The sequence below is a fragment of the Cucurbita pepo genome, unplaced genomic scaffold (genome assembly GCF_002806865.2).
Source record: "Cucurbita pepo subsp. pepo cultivar mu-cu-16 unplaced genomic scaffold, ASM280686v2 Cp4.1_scaffold000184, whole genome shotgun sequence".
In the NCBI taxonomy this organism is placed as follows: Eukaryota; Viridiplantae; Streptophyta; class Magnoliopsida; order Cucurbitales; family Cucurbitaceae; genus Cucurbita; species Cucurbita pepo.
This window is the reverse complement of record NW_019646454.1, coordinates 12,401-17,495: the sequence shown is the minus strand read 5'-3', so window position 1 is coordinate 17,495 and position 5,095 is coordinate 12,401.

Below are 5,095 nucleotides of genomic sequence, written 5' to 3'. Positions count from 1 at the left end.
GGTAACCCAACCCAACTCAAAACTTTTCACAACCCAACCCAATCCAACCCTCTCTTTTCGGGTTGGATACGGGTTGGGTTGTCAATTTTTTTTTTAAGTTTTATTTATCCACAATTTATAACTATTCGAATACCATCTTAAATAAAATATATTAAAATTCACGAACAAACATAAATCAATCTATAATTATTGACCCAACAAAAAAAAAAAAATCAAATGCAATAAAAAAAACAGAGAGGGCAAATTGTAACATAGTAAAACAAAATGATATAAACAAAAACAAAATAAACAAAGAAATTAAAAATAATATAAACAAAAACTAAATAATAATAAAAAAAACATATATTTGCCTAACGTCCAACTCGAGCTAAAATATACTTAGACTACACTTAGTACACTCTAACAAGCCCATTAATATGAAAGGATTCTTAATATATTTTATATATTTTTATTTGTCTAGGGTTAATCCCAAGGTTTTGCTCACGAACCCGAAACCGAACCGATTCAGTTCGGGTTTAGAAAAATGAACCCAACCCTACTTCAAAATGCTAATCTAACCCAACCCAACCCTTATAGTTCGGGTTGGGTTGGTTTGGGTTGTCGGGTTGAATGTACATCCCTAATAGGGGTATCCCCAATGCATGAGCACACATAATGCATGAGGTCCCAATATTTTCGGGTTTCAATATTATTAAATATAATCTCGCTATCGTTTTTCATTCATATCATATCTTTTTTCCTTTTTCAATCCTCATACCATACATAATTCTAATGGGGTTATAATTCCATGTCATTTATCGTGATTTCATGTCATTCATATCATGTTGTATACAGTCAATTTATAAGACATAACATAACATTTCATGCTTTTTACATAACATTTCATCATATACATATCATGTTATAGCATCACAATATATCATATCATAAACATGCCAATTTATCTTATATCTCGTACCATAACATATTTTATATCATTTCCATATCATATTATTTCCATATCATATCATAACATATATACATATATATCCGTCATTCATATGTCATAAACACTTCGTGGTCATATCGTTCCCTAACTTATCATAATCTTAGCGTTCTTATACATTTCACAGTCATATCGTTACATGAACGTACCTTAGTCATATGCTATTGTTCTATCAATCTATCATAATTCTATCTCTTCCTACCCATAAACCTAATCGTATTCTTTTATCAATCGACTGTGACCATATCGTTTTTATCAATATCTCATATCCATATCACTTCGATATGTAACCTAACCTTAACGTTTCATGAACAGATCTTTCTCCTATCGTCACATTACGTTTAGTACATCCTTCTCGAATCCTATCTCAAACATATCATTGAACACATCCTACCGTAAGTATTATCATACAATTCACATATTATAACATATACATATCGATCTATAAACAATTCACACATATCAATATATATGACACGTGTAGAACTGCAGAGCACGTGTCAACATCAAATATAATCATGCCGATAGTAGACCACTTACCTGATTAGCTTAGGCTGGTGTTGCCAATTTATCCTTAAGAAAGTTTGATTTTGTCCTTTGTATCCAAGTTAACCTATATGAACCATGTATCAATCTCAATTTCAATTTTTTAAATTTTACAATAGTCCAAGTGCTAGACTTCATGTGAGACTTTATGAGTAGAATCTTGAAATGTTTTATAACAGAGTTAGTCATCTTAAACTTTTTTATGAGGGAGTACGTGAGTAAGCTGAGGTTAGTCATCTTGAACTCTTTCTTCATTTTATGCTTAAACTCTTTAATGTCTTCCACACTTGTACTAATGACGATCAAGTCGTCAACGTACATGCCAACGGTGAGTGCTTCAGCTCATTGACTTCTTATATAGCTTGCTCTTGCGAGCAGTTCATGAAATTGAGACTCTTCAAGCTCTTGTCTAGGCGTATGCTTCATGCCCTTGGTTCGAGCTCTTGTCTAGGCGTATGCTTCATGCCCTTGGTGCTTGCCATAAATTGTAGAGGCTTTTGATAACTTGCACACTTTGTGCTTTTTAGCTTTGGTGACAAACCCTTCCGGTTGGGCAATATACACTTCCTCTTGAAAATAACCGATTATAAACATCGATTTGACGTTCAATTAATGAACCTCCTGCCCGTGTTGAGCTACGAAGACAAGAATCAATCTCATAGTGTTGAGTATAGCCACTAGTGTGAAGGCCTCCTCAAAAACTCTTTGTTGTTATATGTATCCCTTCGCCACAAGTTTTTCTCTATGCTTTATGGCGTTCCCTTCACTAATCTTCTTTAGATTAAGCACTCATTTCAAACCGATGGACTTGTGATTGGGCGACAAGTTGGTGAGTGCCCATGTCTTGTTCTTCTCGATGGATTCAAACTCCTTTTGCTTGTCCTCCTGCCACACCATCTCAGTTATTGCCTCATAGTAAGTTGTTGGCTCCTTGACAACGAGCAACACTAGCTCATGGAAATCCAACTCTTCATCAAATGTATCGGTATAAATTCTAGTGAGAGAGATAATTTCTTTGGTCCACCATCTATTGTGGATCCTCCTGTGCTCTCGCATGAGCTCGTCACGCCTTTTGGTGTCACTAGAGATTACATATGTGAATTTTTTGGTATTGGTGTTGATGCACGTTCTAGGTTTGCCAAGTCTCCCTCATCTTCTAGAGTTATAAACTCTGCAATAGTCTGTTTATTCTTGTTGACGCTACACTAATTCAACTTATTTTCCTTTTCAAATACGAAATCTTTGCTAACAAGATTTTTTTTCATGTCGAGGATCATATAGACTATGCACCTTGGTTATGTCCTCCATGTCAAAGTACACCATCTTTTGACTTCTATCATCAATTTTTTTTATGTGTGGCGTTGTAGTCTTAACATGTGTTGTACAACCAAGAACTCTTAGATGCTCGAAGTGAGGTTTCTTATCGAACCTTTCCAGGGGTGCAAGTGCCCAACCTCTTCGTCAGCAAACCATTTAGAAGATAAACAACATTGTTAGAAGAATTTGATTATGTCAAATACCGTTAAATAAAGATGTTTCTTTTGGGATAGTTAGAGTAGTTTTAGCTATTTAGTTTAACTACATTACAATATTGTGGTTAGTTTCTATTTCTATTGGTGGTTGATTTCTGTTTTTCCTTTTGTTTGTAAGGCTATAAAAGACAATTTCATTATTTAATAATATCATCCCTTGAAACTCTAATGGTATATTCATTATTCTTTCAAAACCCTACCATTGGTATCAGAGCCACCCCTAGACTTGTAGAGTAGCAATTTTTTTAGTGATCAAATACAGAAAGTATGAGTGAAGACAAAACTTTAACGAAGATCTCTCACTTTGATGGTCACTATGATCACTCGAGTGAGCTGATGGAAAAGTTTGTCAAAGCAAAGAGTCTATGGAGTGTGGTAGAGATTGGTTTCTCAGAACTAGTGGAAGGAACAATGTTAACTGAGGCACAACAGGGGTCACCTTGATGATGTTAGACTCAAAGATCACCAAGTAAAGCATTACCTCTTCCAGGTAATTGATCGTACTGTCTTTGAGCAAATCTTGGATCTTCCAGGTAATTGATCGTACTGTCTTTGAGCAAATCTTGGATCGTCGCACAGCGAAGATTGTCTGGGACTCAATGAAGCGAAAGTTTGGTGGAAACCAAAAAGTGAATAAATCTCTTTTTAATGCATTACAGAGAGAGTTTGAGATCCTAGAGATGAAGAAGGATGAATGTATCACAGATTATTTTGCAAGAGTGATGATAATCTCCAACAAGATGAAAAACATTGGAGAAGATATTTCAGACAAGAAAATTGTAGAAAAAATTATGCGTACAAAAAATTTACTTATGTTGTAGTATCCATTGAGAAATTCAAAGATACTGATACTTATCCATGGATGAATTACAAAGTTCATTAGTGGTACATGAACAGAAATTTCGAAGATCGAGCATTAATGGAGAGGAGCAAGTTCTAAAAATCGAAAGTCAAACAGAAATAAGTAACAGAGGATGAGGAACTTACCGGGGCAAAGGACGTGGAAGAGGAAGATCAACTTTCAACTTTTGAATGTTATAGGTGTCATAACTTGGGTTCTTTTCAATATGAATATCTAAAGATGAATAAGGAATTGAATTATGCTCATATGGAAAGACATGAAGAAAAAAGGAGTAGTGCTTGGTTCTTAGATTCTAGTTGCTCAAACCATATGTGTTCACTTGAAGTTATGTTTTCAAGCATAGACAAGACCTTAATAATGTTGAACCATTGTTATGGTCATCTCGGTTGTTCAAGACCTCAATTGTAAGTGCAAATCGGCGGTTCATTTTTCTTGCTGAACCATCTGCCACAAAAAATGAAGGAAGATGTCTTCAAGTTTCAAATACTGATCAGTTAACACTTTGGCATCATCGTTATGGTCATCTCGGCTACAAAGGCTTGTGTCATCGTTATGGTCATCTCGGCTACAAAGGCTTGTGCACCTTGAAAAATAAAGACATGGTGAACGGTCTGCCGCAAATTATAGCTTCAAACACCACCAGTGAGGCATGTATGAAAGATAAACAACAACAGACTTCATATCCAAAAATGGGTAAAGGGAGCACCAGTGAGGCATGTATGAAAGATAAACAACAACAGACTTCATATCCAAAAATGGGTAAAGGGAGAGAAACTGAAAAATTGGGTCTTGTTCATGCAGGTCTATGTGGTCTAATTTCACCAGCTTCAAGTAGCCCGAAAAAGTATTTGTTGTGCTTTATAGATGATTTTTCAAGAAAGACATGGAGTTATTTTCTTGTGGAAAAATCAGAAACATTTTATCATTTCCAATGTTTCAAAATAATGGTGGAAAGAAAATTAGAATGTCTATAAAATGTTTAAAACAGATAGAGGAGGAGAATTCAATTCTGCTGAACTTAACAATTTTTGCAAATTGCATGGAGTGAAGAGACAATAAACCACCGCCTATATCCCACAACAAAATGGAGTGGCTGAATGTAAAAATTGCACAGTGATGAACTTGGTAAGAGCTACGTTGACAGAGAAGAAGTGCCTAGCTACGTTGACA